Genomic DNA, 20,352 nt, shown 5'->3' on the forward strand with positions numbered 1-20,352 from the left:
TCTCTCTCAGGAAGGGGTCAAAATATTCTAACTTTTGTAATGCAGATGAGAATGGTGAAAAGAATAGCAGCACACATATCAAATACTGTATGTATCTCGTATTCTTTCTGTATCCTTGAAAGAGTCACTCAACTCCCTTATATTGGTAAAAGACACATTACTTTTCTCTCACAAGTCATAATTATGTCCACAAATAACACAGGTCAAGAAAATGTTATTATGTACTCACAATGATTGCCATTCAAACAAATAAAGGATGTCCAATTGAGCATGGTATACATAACACTTCTTATAAAACACATGATACTGAGTCACTTTGGGAAACTGGAATAATTGCAGTGAGTTAGAAATCTCTAGATATTTCCCTCTAGAGAATATATAACCCAAGCATCCAACCACCCACAAACAGAAGAGGTATTTAACCTGCCTCTGGGGATCAAGATGACTATTATCTCTTAAAAAGTAAATTTTATTATTTCATTAATTAGTAAGAACATTAGGATATATCAAAGTGCATTATACCATGAATTATTTATACATGCACGCGTGTGTGTGTGCACATATATACATATATGTATGTATGTATATATTGTGATGTGACATTTAGATGAGACTAAATATATCTCTCTCCCAAAGTTCATTAGATCTTTATGATGAAAATTCAAATGTTTTTTCTTCTCTGGAGTTCACTCATTGTTCTTGAATGTTATCTAAAGTCATCCTGTTGTGTAATAGCACACTAAAACCTCTGATAACAGTTAATAACAACTATACAGCCTTTGTTGATGTCCCTTCACCCCTTTGTCTGTAATCTCTTGTCACCATTATTCAATTGTCATCTTTTGTGAGATACAGTTTTAAAGGTGCCATATATGAATGAGGTCAGTAAGCAACTGTTTGTCACTCTGGCCCATTTCACTAACATAGTGACCTTTAGTTCCATCCATGTTGCAGCAAATGGCAGTTTACTTGTTAAGCATGAACAGAGTTCAATGATGCTCACACTTCACATTTTCTTTATGTTTCGGCAGCTGACAGATGACCTGTATGTTTTCTTGCCCTGGTCATTTTGCATGAAGCTACAGTGAACTTTGAAAGAACTAAGAAATTAATGATTTAACTTTCTTTGAATTATGTTTAGTAGTTTAGTGGCTGGATCATCAAATGTTTTTATCAAGTAATAAATTGTTCCAAGAAGTACAGCTTTGTTGCTTGGTTAAACATTGTTCTGAATATCAAGCTTCCTTCTCTTCACATTTGCATAATGAACTTATTCTTCTCATCGACCTTCCCAGTAGTGAAGCTGAAGATATTGTGTTGTCATTCTCTCAAGTTTTTTAGAAGTACATAAAATGGCATTTATGTCAAAGAAAGCATTACACTACCATATGTCAGCATCCATGGGATCATTAATGCCTTTATATGTAAAATTTGATAAAATATGGACCATAAAACCACTGGTATGATGGCTGGGTGTTGGTGGCTCACACATTTAATCCCAGCACTTGGGAGGCAGAGGCAGGCAGATTTCTGAGAGTTAGAGGCCAGCCTGGTCTCCAGAGCGAGTGCCAGGATAGGTTCCAAAGCTACACAGGTAAATCCTGTCTCGAAAAACCAAAATAATAAAAAAAAACACTGGTATGTACTTACTATATCTGCCTACCAACATGTTTCAGCTCATCCAAGAATTTTGTATAATCAATGTATGTAATGGGCCGCTGGGACAATTTCATTGTTTTTGTTATTAGATTGTTCTATTTGTTAGAACACACTCCATGTTTCTGTTGTCTTTCTACTTCCTCAGAAATATCCAAATTTAATAACCTAGAAAATGCAAAAAAGATTATGCTTCCACAGCTATTGTCTTATTGTGACAAGATAGAGAAAAATCCTTTTATAATTTAGAAACATCCTTATTTTAAATATCAATCCCAGTTCCCTCCACTTCCCATCTTCCCATATCCCTCACCGACCCCTCATTCCTCTGCTCATTCCTCTGCCCAGTCACTCCTCAGGAAGGGTGAGGCCTTCCATGTGGGATCAAAATCTTAACCAAATTACTTCTACAACTATGTGATGGACATGCAGAAGCATAAGTAGGAAAGAAATGAAATGAATGATAAATTGAAAAAAAGGTAATGTGACATGCTATTGAAAATATTGCCTTCAACTGCCTGAGAATAAGAGTCCAAGGCATTTTATGTCCTCCCAGAGAGATACTTATTCAGGCTACATTCATTGAGGCTCTATCCACAACAAACTAGTAAATGGAAGTAGCCTAGATAGATGTTCACCAGCTGATGAGTAGGTAATGAAAATGTAGTACACATACACAATGGAATTCTACTCAGTGGCAAAAGAAAAATGAGTTCATGAAATTTGTAGGCAAATGTATTGAACTGGAAAGTATACTGAGTGAGGTTACTCAGGCCCAGAGAGAAAAGCAATGTATGTTTTCTCTTATTAGTTGACCCTACCTCTGCATCTTTAGATTTGTGCACATGATCTAGAGTAAATTTAGAAGCCAAGAAAGTAGAAAAGAGCATGTTGAGAGAGGTTCTAGAGAAGTGGATAGCAAAATACTGTGATATGAATGGGTAAAAGAAATCACAGTAGGGACTTAAAAGGAGAGAGAGATGAGGGTAATAGAGAGGAAGATGTGGGGAAGAGAGATAAATAGCACTAAGGATGTTTGAAAAAGCCGTAGAGTGATATTATTTTGTGAGCTAACATACACATTTGTGTGTTTGTGCATGTATGTCTGTGTGTGTGCACATGAGCCTGTGTATGTGTGTAGTTCAAATAGAGTTGTCCCAAATGAGGTGAAAATGCTCCATCCATGATGGAGTATCTAACAAAAATCCCAGTGCTGGGTATGGGAAACTTCCCTTTCAGTTATGGGTTGCAAATTCTAAGAGATTACCAAAAAACCACAGGCTATTGTTGTCTGCTAGAATATGAAAATAAGACCTTATTGATAAAGACAATATTTATTTCAGACCCAGAAGTTTGAGCATCAAGCTGGTAGTGACCTGGAAGCCTCTTCCCTCATGACAAGCTTTCATTGTATTGAAAGGTACTCCATGAGCTGCCAAAGGAGAACAACCTGAAAGATATTTTCAATGTTGTAATTCTGGCATTAATACCTTGAGAGCAATTAATAATGTCTAAGTGTACTTGAGGCATACTCAATAGAGGGGAACTTATGACTGACACTGTAAATTTAGTCAAGAACTTGTGGCTTGGGAGATCATAGACCAATAGGAGTTTTTGCCACTTCTATTGTCTAAATGAAGATTCCAACTCTATTCTACATAGTTATTCTTACACCCAAAATAACCATATCTCTCATCCTTCATTAAAGAAGTTTATTTTTGTAGCACATAAAGGCTACTACAGAGAATGACAACATATAGCAAGTTAAAACAAAGAACATATAACCATGGGATGCCCAGACCTAACTGTTCCAAGGAATGAATGGATCTGGGCTGTAATACATGAAGATGACAGTCCCACAGACAATAGTGGCTGCATTCAAATTAGAGGCCCAAGTGGATACAGCCGTGCAATGTCCTGAGCTTCATACATAGGATGGTATGTAAAATACTCAAATAACCATGGTAGCAAACAAAGATATTGAAGCTTACTACATAAAGAATAAGCAGCTCATTGATATTCCTATCAGAGCAAGAGAGGAGAACCATGACTGCTGGAATATCACCAAATATGATGGACCACATTGAACTCACAGAAGGAGATATTGAGTGTATCTCCGGTGTAAATGGAGATATTTATGAAACCTAGAACATAGCAGCCTATAAGCAGCCATACATACACATCTGTAGTCATGGTTGTGGAATAGTGTACAGGCTTATACACCGCTGCCTAGTGATAATATGTCATTTATGCTAACAGGTAGTTTTACACACTGGCAAAGGCAATGATACAGAACATTTGTGCAGCAACTCATCGTGGGACATGACCTTCTTTCTTTTAAGAAGTCCAGCAATATTAGAATAACAGCTGAAGAATTACAAAAATCTATGAGAGACAGGTTACCTAGGGAAAAGTACATGGGAGTGTGAAGCCAAGAGTCCAGGACAATCATCAGGATCATCCCCAGGTCACCCTCACCAGAGTTGAGATGAGGAGGAAGGTGATGAAGAGCAGAAACTGCAGGCCTGGGTCACTGGTGACTCCCAGCAGGAGGAATATGACACTCCTGTCCTATTCCTTATCCAAGATATGTGAGATCAATGGATGTTCTTGTGGCCATAAGAACAAAAGGAACAAAATTATAAAAGAAAATGATATGATATGCATAGAAACCACTGATATATGACTTGTGCCTTAAGCTTCTTCAAAGAAAATCCAGGCTTCACAATCAAGTTGGGTAAACTAATTATATAGCATTAATTATTCTATGAAGTGCAGAAAACTAATAGATAATGTAGAATATTTTAAAACTTTCTTTATAAACACTGATTTTGACAATTTAGTAATTTAATAGAAATGTCTTGTTTGGCTGAGTCTTTTGCCAAGTAATCTCTCCTGAACTCAGAACCGGTGACACTTCCTTATTGCTCCCCTCATAAACACTGTTGTGGACACTTTTTGAAATGTTTATATTGGGTTTTCTTAGGAATGTATTAATTGGATTACCACATTTATGTAAATTACAAAGTACAAGAGGTTGAATAACTTATTCCTGTTACTAAACTATTAATTGGCATTATCTGCTTTGAACTCATGCCAACTTTTAAATGATTTGAAGTGACTGTTAATTCTCAGTTTGTAATGAATTTAAATCAAATCTAGCCACTTAAGTTTGTAATTACTTTTTGTCACCTTTCATGAAACTCAATATTTACATTTTCACAGTGAAGTAATAGGGTAACTGATCAAGTAATAATTTCATATATTTTGCCATGTACTTTTAACCATTGCAGATACAAAAAAATAAAAAATAAAAAGCTTCCAGTTGAAAATGGGGATCTCTTTTTTATTTAGATTAGAAACAATCTTATTTTACATATCAATACAAGTTCCCTCTCCCTCCCATCCTCCCATGCCCCGACTGAACCCCCATCCCATCCCCTTTCTGCTACCCAGGGTGGGTGAGGTATTCCATGGGGGTCATCAATGTCTGTCACATCATTTGGGGCAGGACCTAGACCTTTCCCCATGTGTCTAGTCAGAGAGTATCCATCTATGGGGAATGGGCTCCCAAAGTCCATTCATACTCTAGGGATAAATATTGACCTACTACCAGCGGCCTCAAAAACTGTCCAGGCCTCCTAACTGACACCCATGTTCAGGGGGCCTGGTTCAGTCCTATACCTGTTTCAGAGCTGTCAGTCTGGGGAACATGAGCTATCCCTTGTTCATATCAGCTGTTTCTGTGGGTTTACCCAGCCTGATCTTGACCCCTTTGCTCATCACTCCTCCCTCTGCAGCTGAATTCCAGGAGTTGGGCTCAGTGCTTAGCTATGGATGTCTCCTACTTCTGTCAGCCACTGGATGAAGGCTTTAGGATGACATATAAGGTAGGTAGCCATCAATCTCATTATATGAGAAAGGTATTTAAGATAGCCTCCCCACTATTGCTTAGATTCTTAGATGGGATCATATTGTGAAACACAATATATGTGGACTGCTAAGGAGTCAGAGCAAGTTTGATGAGCAGATGTTTCATTGGGGAAGTACTCACTCAATAGAGTCAGTCTCATACCACCAGGTAAGCCAGCGAATAGAGAGAGCCGCCTGTGTGTGACCCTTATATTTAAGGACTTGCTACATCACTTTGACCAAGTGTGCATGGTCTGTGTCACCTATGCCAGCCCCCTAGAGGCTGACATTTCCCCTTTTAGTCTAAAAGAGGATTAAAACTTAACAGTGTAAATTATCTATCATTAACAATGATAAGGGTGAAATATATGAAGTTATATCTACTAATGTCACATCTTAACTATAACTATTCCAACTAAACCTTGAAGTCATCCAAAAGAAACGCCCAAGCTTGAACACCTCTTTCCAAACCCAACCTTAAACAATAGGAAACTAGCCCTAACTAGGTGTCAATAGTGGGGAAAGGGAGCATAGTGTTCTCCATGCTACTTCCTGCTGAACTGGGACAATGACAGCCTCGAGGGGTGCTGTGAGAAGAAATGTTAGTGTAGTGAAAGTCCTGAATGGGTTATATCCAGATCATGTCTGGTGGGAGATACTTGATTGAAGGTCCAGATTGAAGTCCTTATCTTGATTAAAATTCTTGTGTTGACTGAAGTCAGTATCCGAAGTTCTGGATGAAGTGTCAGTTGAAACAAAGCAAATTGGATCCAGTGTACCCAAGGAGGTGTGGCCAATTTCTTTCCAGAGTGTCCAGGGGTTGCTGTTAGGCAGGTCTTCAGAAATGTTTGCTTGTATATGTATGCATACCAAGAAAGACAACCATGGGAAAATAGTAATTATGTGAGGTGTACACCTTGAGAGAAGAAAGCCAAGAAAAAACAAATGACAGTCCCTAATCTTTCCCCAATTCTGTATTATGTCAATTGGCTTCTTGATATTGAATAGAAACTCTGAAGTTTATTTTAACAACATGCTAGGATTTAGAGGAGGACAGCCAAATCCAACTCTAAGGCCAGCATTGGTATAATTGAATAGGGACTAGGAAATAAAGACAGAAACAGTTCTCTACGTGACAGCTTTAAAGTTAACCATATGGCACATTCCTTTTGTTTGATGGTTATAGCTACCTTCTCTTCTTAAGTATCTACCCATTCAGTGTCCTTTGACTTCTGGAGATGAGGTGTCCTGTGAAGATAAATGCAAAACACTTCCCTTTCCTTTGGGAGGTTTCTATACAGTTTTGAGATATACCATGGTATGTTACCTGTCATTCTTTCTTATCGAGAGGTTTTTCTTTTAGAACTCAAATCTTGATTAACTTTGATAGTATCCAAAATTTTATTCTCCTGTGGAAACAAATGCAAAACCTCTTCCCCAATGGAACACATGTCCTGGTTTCCATACAGAGGTCAGTACATCTTTGAAGTATACCAGCTGATTCAGTTCAGCAGTTTTTTTTCTGTAGTCCAGTGTCTTTCTGCACTGTTTGTCCTTTTTCATTAGCATTAAGAAAGTTTAGTGTTAATAAAGCATCATGTAACCTATGTTTTGGGGTTTGTTCCCCCAGCCTGTTTATGGAGCATTTCTTTTAGTGTTCTATTGGATCTTTCTACCACTGCCTGTCCTACAGGATTGTGTGATATATCAATTACATGCTTTATGTTATGATATTAGAAAAAATGTCCCAATTTAGTGGAGACATATGCTGGAGCATTGTCAGCTTTTTATTTGTGCAGGTATACCCATAATGGCCATCACCTCTAACAGATGTGTAATAACAGAATAGGCTTTTTCAGAGCTAAGAGCAATAGCCCATTGAAACCCTGAAAATGTATCTATAGTATGATGCACATATTTTAAATTTCCAAATTCGCAAAGTGAAAGACATCCATCAGCCAAACCTCATTTCTCTAAATTCCCTTAAGATTATAGCCTGCTGGCAATGGAGCTTGATTATAGAAGGAACAGGTAGGAGAGTTTCTCACTATTTCCTTGGGTGTTGCCAAGTGGTGGAGAAGTCCTTTTTCAAACCTCTACTATTTACATGATGTTTCTTGTGAAATTCTGAGGCTTCTAGCATGCTTCCTATTAATAAATGATCAATCTCATCATTGCCTTATCCTAGTGGACCTAGAAGACCCATAAGGGATCTGATATGTGATATATATATATATATATATATATATATATAATATATATTATCATATATATCAATATATATCATAAATATATCATATCACATATATATTAATCATATATATAATCATATATATATATATATGATTAATTCTGTTTCTGAGTATTTCCTGTAATTGTATAAGTAGTTAAGTTAATTCTGTATTATAAGGAACAAATCCTGCAGTCTCAATTTGTAAGACAACTTTCTCTGCTTATTGAGAATCAGTAACTATATTAAGAGGCTCTGTAAAATCCATAAGTACCATGAGAATGGCATATAATTCTGCCTTCTATAGAGATGTATATGGACTTTAAACTACTTTACTTACCCCTCCTGATTTATAACCTGCCTTACCTGATTTGTTGGCATCAGTGTAGAAGGTAAGAACACCAGAAATGGGAGTTTGTCTTACAATACAAGGAAGGATCCAGATTGTCTTTTATATGAATTTAATCCTGTCAGTTTTGGGATAATTGTTGCTAATCATTCCCCAAAAGTCAGTAAGAGCTATCTGCCAGTATTCATTGTCCTTCCATAAGAAGGAAATTTCTTCATTAGTTAAAGTTACTATTATTTCTGCTGGATTTTTTCCAGTCAGTTGATGAAATTTGCCCTTTAGAATCAAATCAGAAATCTTTTCTATGTATGTCTTTAACTTTTTCTTCTGTTTCTGTGGCAGAAATATGCATTCCTTTATAATATCTTCTCTCTGCATCAGAATCCCAGAAGGGTATTTTCTGGAGGGTAATATGACCAGAATTCAGTCTAGATTAGTATATACATGATCTACATGTGCATCCAGTATTCTGCTTTCCACCCATTGTAATTCTTTTTCTGCTTCGTTGGATAATATTCGTGGACATTTTAAGTTCTTGTCCTCTTTAAAGACCATTTTTAAATGTTTTAAGTCATGTCCTTCCACACCAATAATTGTCTGTAGTTGAAAAATTTCCCTAATAGTTTCTGAAGAGAATTAAGAGTTTGATAACGATCTCTTCTAATTTGTACCTTTTGCAGCCTGATTTTTTGTAAGTCTATCTTGTAACCTAAATAATTAACAGAATCTCCTCTTTGTATCTTTTCTGGGGTAATCTGTAACCCAAAACGAGGCATAACATATGTCATTATACATATGTCCCAATGTTTCCTTATTAGAATCTGATAAAAGAATGTCATCCATGTAATGGTAAAAAAGGGATTGTGGAAATTTCTTACGAATTGTTTCCAAAGGTTGTTGTACAAAGTGCTGGCACAAAGTAGGACGATATAGCATTCCTTGTGGCAAAACCTTCCACTGGAATCTCTTAACTGGCTGTGAATTAAGAGTTTGTATAGTAAACCCAAATTTTTCTCTATCATTTTCCTGTAATGGTATAGTGAAGAAACAATCTTTCAGATCAATGACTATGATCAGCCATCCTTTAGAGATCAAGGAAGGCAATGGCATTCCAGGCTGCAGAGAGCCCATTGGCTGAAGTACCTTATAGATAGCTCTCATATCTGTCCGCATTCTCCACTTACCTGACTTCTTTTTGATAACAAATATAGGAGTATTCCAAGGGCTGGTAGATACTTCTATATGCCCAGCCTCAAGCTGTTCCTGTACTAACTTTTGTAAGCCTCTAGCTTCTCAGAGTTCATAGGACATTGTCCTACCCCGACAAGTTCATCTGTAAGCAACTTTAAGGGTAGTTTTATCATTTGTACTTAGTTTTTGTACAGCCTGAATGGTTGGTAACTGTCTTCCATAGCGGCTTACCAAATTTTTTCTGCCACCTAAAGATTGTATATAATTTGTATCCACTACTAGAGGAATATTATTGCTACATCTGCAATATAAGGTTTTAGTATGCTTTCTGTCCTTCTGGTCCAATGCAGACCATCCAGTTAACACTCTGTCGAATTCTAGATAGAGTTCCAATCCCTAAAAATTGTACATTCACCTCTCTAAGAGGTCATCTCTGAGGCCAGGACTTTTGGGTAATAATAGTTACATCTGCCCCAGTGTCCACCAAACCAGTAATAACTTTATTATTAATTCTTATTTTCAACTGAGGCCTCTTATCATTAATATAAGTTTGCCAAAATATGCATATATCATCTTCTCTAGTCACGTTTGATTCCTCATTACTAGCCAAACTTCCATCTAGAGTAGTATCACTTTTGTCAATAGGCAATGTACCATCTATTCTTCTTGTGAAAGATTGTCCTCCATAGTGACTGGGAATGACCAGACCTTTCTCGATGTGGGGGCCTTCGAGAGTCCCCCTCAAAGCATTCCTGATTGTAACAGGTTTCCTTGAAAGTCTCTGGTCAGTCTACATTCGTTGGTCCAGTGTCTGCCCTTACCACATCTTCTTCACAATCCAGAAGGAGGTGGCCTTCTGTATGAGGCATTGTCAGAATTCCTTTTCCTACAATTTCTCTCAGTATATCCTATTCTGCCACATCTGAAACATCTAGGTTCCTAGTGCCTTCTTGGCTTCCTGAGGAAGGCTCTTCCCACTGAAGGTCCTGGTTCATAGTAGTGATAACCTCTGGCCTCTTGGTACCTATGTTGACTTCTGTAAGGTACTTCTTCCCAAGCTCCTGTGTCATTACCTTGAGAACATTTAACTTCTTTGGATCTCTTTAAACCTTTTGAGATTGCCTCTCCTACCCAAACTCCTGTATCTTGTACATTACAGTAGAGGTTAGCTGTATGCAAAACCCATTCTTCCAGTGGAGCTGATCTGATCTTTAAAGGCAAACGTATTCTTTTGTATATTGGATTTGCATTTTCATAAGCTATTGTGTATATGATTGATTTTCTGGTTTCCAGATATGTTACCTGTAATTCTACTGCCCTAGTTAACCTTTGTAAAAAGTCATGGAACTGTTCTGTTGGTCCCTGTTCTATCCTGATTTAACTTTCTACCTTTTTTCCTGGCTCACGAACCTTGTCCCAGGTATTCAAGGCTGCTGTCCTGAATAAGGACAATATACGGTCATCATATTCAGCCTGTAGATTAGCATAAATGCCCTCACCCAGCATCTTAGCCAGGGGAGCTTCATAACCATTCTTTATTCCTTGAAGCTCTAAGGCCTTAAAGAGCCCTCCACTGTATCTGAGATGAATATTCAAGTACAGCAGATACTAGGCATTCCCAATCCGTAGGCGTCACCCTATTAAAGGTCACCCATGAATTCAATAATTCTTTTCACATAGGAACTATGGAGACCATATGAAACAACTGACTCCTTAATTCCCTTAAAGTCTTTCAATTGTATGGGTTCCTACTGATATGTCATCTGACCATGTGGATGCTTCTTAGATGGCATTTTTTTCTGTCATAATTTCTGGAAACAACATTGGTGTACATATGACAAACTTAGGAAAGTTTTCCTGGCATTTTAATGGAGTAGGAGCATCAGATTGAGAGTAATTTAATTCTGTATCATCCAAAGCTTATAACCTGTAACCATAGTCTCATGCAGAGATTGAATTTCATGAGTCATGTTAGATTCTAAGAGTTTCACAGAATCAGTAAGTTTCTGTATTTTTACATCTACCTGTGCTTCTAATTCTTTAATGTTTTCATCATTAGACAGCATCTGAATGGCATATAAACTGCCTTCCAAATATCTAATCCTAGACTCTAGCTTGTCATTTGCAGCAATAGATTCCTCAGGCATGGAGCTAACTGCTTGTCCTAGGTCACCAATCCTGACTCAATTCCTAGCTATTTTTGCATTCAAATAATTGGACATTGATCAAAGTTTGGTTTCTACTTGGGTATTTGTCTTTTCTACTCCAGTTAGTAATGTATTACAGCTATTCTCAACTTCCTTTCATAAATAAATGTTCCATGTCTTCTATTTTAGAATTTTCTGGCTGGCTTTTATATACTGCATCCAATTTGCTAGACTGTCCGTTTTCCTGTGTCTCAATCCTCTGGTTAGAGATATCACATGAACTATAAAGCTGATTGCTAATACAGGTACATCACTGACAATTCATAAGCCTCCTCTAACATTGAATTCATATAATTAGCAAGAATATTCCCAACTTTCCACATGCTCAGTTATTCTGCCATCCTGCAAGTTTACCTGTACCATACAGCTGCAGTAACTGTGTTTGACCAGCAGGTGGCAAAGGATGCTGATTATGATGCTGCAGTGGCTGGGCAGGTGTCTGAGGCAGCATCGAGGCTGGACACCGGCAGGTGGTGGTGAGTGGTCCCTTTGAAGGATGTGCAGCTGCTTTGGGTGGCTGCAGGCTGTGGTGGAGCAGTGGCTGGGCAGTGCATGGGAGGCAGGCAGGAGCAAGTCACAGCATTCAGCTGCAGGAACTGGACGTGAAGCCCATCTCAAGACTACCTGAAAAATACCTAAACCCCTTCCCGAAGTGAGTTAGAATGGACAGGAGGGATTGACTGTTGGTATCAGAAAAGTTTTGGATAACCTGCAGGGTTATAGTGGGATTCTGAGTACAGGCGGATGACTCTCAACCCTGTGGCTCAACAGGGCAGAAACTGCATCTTTTTCATGAGCAACGGCAGTGCTCAGCACATGGACGGAGGTCGAGAGGAAAACAAACTCTCCCAGCAAGGCTGAGCATTATCCATTGCCAAGGGGCTTCACAGTGGGCCATGCCTATGGTGGCTGTAAATGCTAATAAGGAAGGGGAGGAGCCTTAGGTTTCCAAAATGGAGGATACCCATTGAAGGCACATGTGGTATGCCTTGTCTCAGTCTCAAGTCCCAGAAGCCATGGGGTAGAAACCACAATTGGTCCAAATGGTGCAGGCAGAGACCACACTCGGAGGAAAGAAACCTCTAGGCTGCCAGGACACAGCAGGTGCTGGGGCTGCACAGAGCTCCTCTCATTGCAAACGGTGCCAGAAACACTCTGTGGCAGTTAGTGCCACAGGCGAAGATGAAAAGTAACCTGGGTGCTGATATGGCAGGAGAATAAATCCTGCCAGAAGCCACCACCTGCCCATGGGTTCAAAATAAAACTCTGTTGCAACACCATTACCCCACACCCTGAGGTTCCCAGAGGAAGCAGTGAACCTGCCACAGCAACCTGCCCTGTGGAGCCACTGTGTGACATCAGAGCTGTCCTGCGCTCTTGCGGGTTAGACTAGGCATTCCCGAGATGGCCTGCAGCCCTCAAGATTTCTAGGGTTAGGATTCTGCACTCTCACTGCCTAGATCTGCCTTTCAGCAACTAGTCAAGTGGGAGGCAGAACCTGGGCAGATGGCGGTAGTGTTATGAACTTCCATGTAAACTTCACAAAAACTTAAAAAGAGATTTTAGCAGCAAAAGAACAGAGACAAGCATGAGTTCTTGGTAGCAGCATTTTCTTGGGTGGGTTCTTGTTTTGCTAGAGACAAGCAGATTCAAGCAGTTACTTTAGGAGAGGTTTCCTGACTCAGCGCAAGGGGAAAAAAAACGCAGGACTCTTTAAGAGGCCTGGCTACCTCAGTAGGTAGAGCATGAGATTCTTACTCTCAGGGTCATAGGTTCGTGTCCCATGCAGCTGGCAGTGGTAGTGACCACATCTCCAATAAGCAGCATGCTCCTTGATGGCAGCATAGACCAAGGCAGTGAACACAGCTCTCAGAGCTGGTGGTAACAGTACCTCTGCTATCTTGGATAGACAGTGGCTAAAAAAGCCGCCACTTTGATTTTTAGCAGTGTTGTTTAACAGTTAAAAGATGCAAGGCCAGAATAAGGTAAAGATTTACATTAAAAACAGATTCAGAAGAAGAAAAACCTCTAAAGGTTTACACTGTGTTTAAAATATTTGTAGGCTTGTCCCAGCACTCCAGAAGCAGAGGCAAACAGGTCTCTGTGACTTCAATGCCAGCCCGGAGTACAGAGTGAATTCAAGGGCAGCCAAAATTATAGAAAGAAACCATGTCTCATAAAAGAAAAAAAATAAAAGTAAAAGAAATAGAGTAATATGAAAGCCATGTAAAGATGGAAAATACACAGAATCTGGATACTAATGCTATATTGTTTTCTTTAAATTGTTTGATTGCCAAAGAAAGAGCTACAGCTGCTACAATACATTCAATTACCAGTGCTGCTAAATTAATCCAACTTAAACATTTTAAAAAAGCTTTGACTTCAAAATTTAAGTCTAAGGACAGGCTACTTGCAAAAAGATTTCTTGCTTGTGTTTCCACAGAAAATGGAAAGCTATGGGTTCCTTCCAGACTAATATGGTTTGATAAAGCAAGACCCCCTGAAGCAATGGCCCAACTGATCCTACATCCAAAACAGCTGAGATGATGCAGACTACAAAAAAAAGGACCTGGCCAGATTTCTGTGTTTTTTTCAGGATCTCCATGACATCGCCCCCATCCAGCAGGAAGCAGTTTGGAATGAAGGACATCCAAATTCCCAAATATTGTTCATAAATGTTTATTTTAATTTAATTGGGGTTGCTTATAAATGGCAACGATCACAGTCAATCTCTTTTTAAAGAAAAAAAAGGGGAATAGGATATGGAGATGAATACTTTACATTGGTATGGATTTTCATTTATGGATACAACTTTAAGGTCAAATTTTTATATGTATATGTGTCCTCTTGTCTGGTATTGTGTTTATACAGATCTTTTAAAATGTAATACATAATTATATACAGATTATATAGTCAGCTATAATAGTCAAAACTTATAATTAGGTTTACTACGTTTCCCAGATATAGAGAGATGCATTTGAGAAGGACAGATATTCTTCAAACCTTTCAAAGACCTACAGAATATATGGCATTTAAATGGTTTAGGGTTTTTCTTGACAGTGAGACACAACTGCTCCTGGCACACCAGTTACATCAGAAAGGAGGATGGGCATTGAAGAAACCATTATGGAGTTTGCCTTCAACATGACAAGAAGAGACAGAGACGCTGGGGTGAATTTGCTTCTATTTTTTCTAGAACTTTCAGTTGTGCTGTTTATTCTCTGTTGTGACTATTCTCTAGTTTCTTCATGTGAGCACTTAGAGCAATGAACTTTCCTATTAGTAGTGGCTTCAAAGTGTCCTATAAGTTTGTATATGTTGTGGTTGCATTTTCATTTAATTCTAGGAAGTCTTTAATTCCTTTCTTTATTTATTCCTTGGACCAGGAATGGTGCAATTGTGCATTATTCAATTTCCATGAGTTTTTAGGTTTTCTGCAATTTGTTTTGTTGTTGAATTCTAACATTAAAGCACGGTGGTCTGATAAGACACAGGGGGTTATTTCAAATTTTTTGTACCTGTTGAAGTTTGCTATGTTGCCAAATATGTGGTCAATTTTAGAGAAGGTTCCATGTGTTGCTGAAAAAAAGGTATATTCTTTTGTGTGAGTAGACACCAGAAAATAATCAAACTGAGGTCAGAAATCAATAAAGTCGAAACATAGAAAACAATTCAAGGAGTCAATGTAACAAAAAGTTCGACAAAATCAACAAGATAGACAAGCCTTTATCCACACTAACCCAAAGGCGCAGAGAGAATATGCGAATTAACAAAATCAGAAATGAAAAGGGGGACATAACAATAGACACTGAGGAAATACAGAGAAACTTCAGGTCATACAATGAAAACCTGTATTCCACAAAATTTCAAAATTTAAAAGAAATGGACAATTTTCTAGATAGACATCACTTACCAAAACTGAATCAAAAACAGATAAGCAACTTAAACAAACCTATAACCCCTAAGGAAATGGAAGCAGTCATCAAAACTCTCACAAACAAATGAAGCCCAGGGACAGATGGCTTCACTGCAGAATTCTACCAGAAATTCAAACAAGAGCTAATACCAATACTCCTCATATTGTTCCATACAACAGAAGCAGAAGGTTCATTGCCAAACTGTTTTTACAAGGCTACAATATCCTTGGTACACAAGCCACACAAAGACACAACTAATAAAGAGAACTACAAACCAGTATCCCTCATGAACATTGATGTAAAAATACCCAGTAAAATACTGGCAAACCAAATCCAAGAACATATCAGAAAAATCATCCACCATGATCAAGTAGGCTTCATCCCCAGGAAGCAGGGTTGGTTCAATATACTAAAATCCATCAATGTAATCCACCATATAAAGAAATTTCAAAAGAAAAATCAAATGATCATCTCACTAGATGCAAAAAGCTTTTGACGAAATCCACCACCCCTTCACGATAAAGGTCCTGGAGAGATCAGGGATAACAAGGATATAACAGGATAACATGAACATAATAAAAACAATATACAATAAACCAACAGCCAACATCAAACTAAATGGAGAGAAATTCAATGTGATTCCTCTAAAATCAGAACAAGACAAGGCTGTCTACTCTCCCAATGTCTATTCAATATTGTACTTGAAGTTCTAGCTAGAGCAATAAGACAACAAAAGGAGATAAGGGTATACAAATTGGAAAGGAAAAGGTCAAGCTTTCTCTGTTTGCAGAGGATATAGTAGTTTACATAAGTGACCTTAAAAACTCTACCAGGGAAGTTGTACAGCTGATAAACACCTTTAGCAAAGTGGCAGGATACAAAATTAACTAAAAAAATTCAGTAGACCTATTATATACAAAAGATAAATGGCCTGAGAAAGAAATCAGAAAAATATCACCCTTTAAAATGCCACAAATAACACAAAATATCTTGGGGTAACACTAACCAAACAAGTGAAAGGCCTATAAAGCAAAAACATTGAGTCTTTAAAAAAGAAATTAAAGAAGATATCAGAAAATGGAAAGATCTCCCATGTTCTTGGATAGGGAAGATCAACATAGTAAAAATGGCAATCTTGCCAAAAGCAATCTACAGATTCAATGGAATCCCCATCAAAATACTGGCACAATTCTTCACAGACATTGAAAGAACAATACTCATCTTTTTATGAAGAAACAAAAGACCCAGGCTAGCCAAAACAACCCTGTACAATAAAGGAACTTCCTCCATCCCTGACTTCAAGATCTATTATGCCACACTCACTCCAGTAGAGTCTGCATGGCATGAAGCAAATATTGCTAAAAACATGTCCAGACCTGAGACGTGTGCTTGCGTAGTTAGGTCTCCTGGATGTCCCTGGAAGGAATCTAAAAGGACAAGATGTTCTCTGTGTCTCGCTGTCTGTGGTGGGTTGTTTTCTGGTTTTGTCTTTTGTCTTATGACTGGTCTGACCTTCTCAGCATCAGCAGATGATCAGGTGTTGGTTGAAGAAAGGTTAAATACCTATAGATATTTTGATTCCAGGAACTGATAGCACCTCCCCAACAATTTCTATACAGTATGCTATCATTGAAGTTTCGTTTGTACCTGTGGTCCAAGTGGAGCAGTTCCTTGCTAGGGTGGCTCAGGATAAGGACATTTCTACTAGAAGCCCTGTGTTAGTTAGAACTCTATTTGAAATGTTTATAACAGAAAATAAAAGCTTCAGATCAATTATGAATCAACTCCAGCAAGCAGAGTTGTCTTACCAGATGTCTAGGAAAAGTAAAAGAGAAGTTCAAGAAGGAGATGATTCAGAAAACTTAGGGGAGCTTGGAATTCCTATAAAGGTTGAATTAGGCAGAACTTATTACAAGATTAATAGGAAGTGGTGGCAGCCCCTAAGGAACAAAGGTCCATATTTTTATAAGACAACAGCTGCCCCTTTGCCATACACAGGAGCTTAAGATAAAGACTTTAATTGCTGGGTTGTCATTGGGGGTGAAAAGAGATTGTATATATCATTTAGCTTGTGAGAGAAACTAAAAAGAGCGAGACCACCTTATATGTCATGCTGACAAAAGAGATATTTTATGGCAAATGTATAGCTATTTACATTATCAATCAGAAGACTTTGTATGGAGACATACAGGGGATAAAAGGGATTTTATTGATTGCTTTATGAAGTTTGTAAATTGGCCTAAAGAATCCTAACATTCAGCATGATCATATTTTCAGAATCACAGCCAGCTCAGCAACTTGACCACTGTCTGGGGCCGAGATAATTCTGACTAAAACTGCTTCCTGTCATGTACTTTCGTCTTAACATTTGCTTAGAGCCAGTAATGTCTATGATACACATTTTTTGTACTCAAGCCAAAGCTGAAGTTCCTGTATTGCTTGTATAAGTTAAAGTGATGAAGTAAAGATTTTTGCAGCAGCATCAAACCTCTCTTGTGTTTGTGTCTGTCTGTCATGCCAAATCCATCCCAACCTGAGTACCAAAACCCTGATTCTCCTGCAGTGTGGTTCTATCCCTGAGTGGTCTGCAGCACTATTATAGAGCTATAGTCCTGAAAACAGCTTGGTATTGGCACTAAAATAGACAGGTACATCAATGGAATCAAAATGAAAACCCCAAAATTAATCCACATACCTATAAATACCTGCTTTTGACAAGGAAGCTAAAGTTTTATAGTGGAAAAAGGAAAGCATCTTCAACAAATGGTGCTGGCATAACTGGTTTCTGCCATGTGGAAGACTGGAGACAGATACATGTCTATCTCCATGCCCCAAACATAAATCCAAATGGATCAAAGACCTCAATATAAATCCAGACACACTGAACTTCTTAGAAGAGAAATTGGGAAGTACCCTTGAATGAACTGCTACAGGAGACTGGTTCCTCAACATAATACCTGTAGCACTGAGTTTGACAATTAATAAATGGGACCTCTTGAAACTGAGAAGCTTCTGTAAGGCAAAGGTCACAGTCCAAAACACAAAAAAGCAGCCCACAGAATGGGAAAAGATACCAAACCCACAACTGACAGAGGGCTGTTCTCCAAAATTTACAAATAACACAAGGATCTATCTTCCAAAACACCAAATCATCTAATTAAAAAGTGGGATACAGAACTAAATAGGGAATTAGTAATAGAGGAATCTTAAATGGCTGAAAGACACATAAGAAAGTATTCAACATCCTTAGCCATCAGAGAAATGCAACTCAAAACAACTCTGAGATACCAATGTTACCCCTGTCAGAATGACTAAAATCAAAAACACCAATGACAATTTATGCTGGAGAGGGTGTAGACTCCTCCACTGCTGGTTCGAGGGCCAACTCTTACAGCCACTTTGGAAATCAGTACGGCGATTCATCAGGAAAATGTGAATCAGTCTACCACAAGATTCAGCAATTCTAGTCGTACGCATATACCCAAAAGAAGCACATTTATACAACAAGGGCATATGGTCATAGCATCATTATTGTAACAGCCACACCTGGAAGCAACCTATACGCCATTCAACTGAAGAATGGATAGAGAAAATGTGTTCCATTTATACAGCAGAGTACTACAAAGCAGGGAAAAAAAACAATGGAATCTTGAAATTCACAGGCAAATGGAAGAACTAGAAGAATGCATTCTGAGCCAGGTAACCCAATCACAAAAGACAAACATGGTATATACTCACTCATATGTGGATTTTGGACATACAGAAAAGATTACCAGCCTACAATCCACACTGTCAGAGAAGCTAGGAAAAAAGAGAAGAGGAAAGGGTCAAGATCTCCTGAGAAAATTGGGAGCACGGAGGGAGGGGAGAGGGAGATAGCAGAAAGCGAAGGGGATAAGAAGAGGGTGAGGCAGACAAGAGGGAGCAGGGAGGTTGAGATGGGGGAAGAATAGAGGAGATATACCATAATAGAGGGAGCCATTATAGGTTTAAAGTGAAATCAAGCACTAGGGAAATGTCCAGAGATCTACAATTATGACACCTACTAACAATCTAAGCAACAGTGGAGAGGCTGCCTTAAGTGCCCTTCCCTGATAATGAGATTGATGACTAACTTACATGCCATCCTGGAACCTTCATCCAGCAGCTGGTGGAAGTAGAAGTAGACACACACAGCTAAACACTGAACTGAACTGGAATCCAGTTGCAGAGAGGGAGGAGTGATGAGCAAAGGGGTCAAGACCAGGCTGGTGAAACTCACAGAAACAGCTGACCTGAACAAGGGGGAGCTCATGGTCCCCAGACTGATAGCTGGAAAATCAGCATAGGACTGATCCAGACCCCATGAAGGTGGGTGTCAGTGAGGAGACTTCAGGAATTTATGCTGCCTCTTGTAGTAGATAAGTACTTATCCCTAGCATAGGAATGGACTCTGGGAGCCCATTCTACATAGAGGGATACTTCCTCAGCCTAGACACACGGAAGAGGGCCTAGGCCCTATCCCAAAGGATATGACAGACTCTGAATATCCCCCATGGAAGACCTCACCCTCTTTGGGGAGCAGAAAGGGAATGGGATAGGTAGGGGGGCAGGGGAGGAGGAGAGGGAGAGGGAACTGGGATTAACATGTAAAACAATCTTGTTTCTAATTTAAATAAAAATTGGAAAAACAAAACAAAAAAAGAAACAGAGACTCAGGGTATTTTCTATAGAATTCTGTCTCCTAGCAACATTAAAAGCTATATCCATAAATATCTCACCAGCATGACTATCCAATCATGGGCTGAAAAAGGATGACAACACTAAGCATGCCAATCTAGACAGATAAAAAGCTTATGAGGCCTCCAGCTTTCACAAAAAACTATACCCTATTGAGAAAAACTGGGTGCA

The 20,352-nt window shown here is 38.6% G+C and overlaps 1 pseudogene; it reads right to left on the minus strand.

Moving 5' to 3' along the window:
• Positions 1-3,539: 3,539 nt before the first annotated feature.
• Positions 3,540-13,315, minus strand: LOC100756002 (annotated as a pseudogene).
• Positions 13,316-20,352: the final 7,037 nt, after the last annotated feature.

The sequence above is a fragment of the Cricetulus griseus genome, chromosome 3, assembly GCF_003668045.3.
Source record: "Cricetulus griseus strain 17A/GY chromosome 3, alternate assembly CriGri-PICRH-1.0, whole genome shotgun sequence".
In the NCBI taxonomy this organism is placed as follows: domain Eukaryota; kingdom Metazoa; phylum Chordata; class Mammalia; order Rodentia; family Cricetidae; genus Cricetulus; species Cricetulus griseus.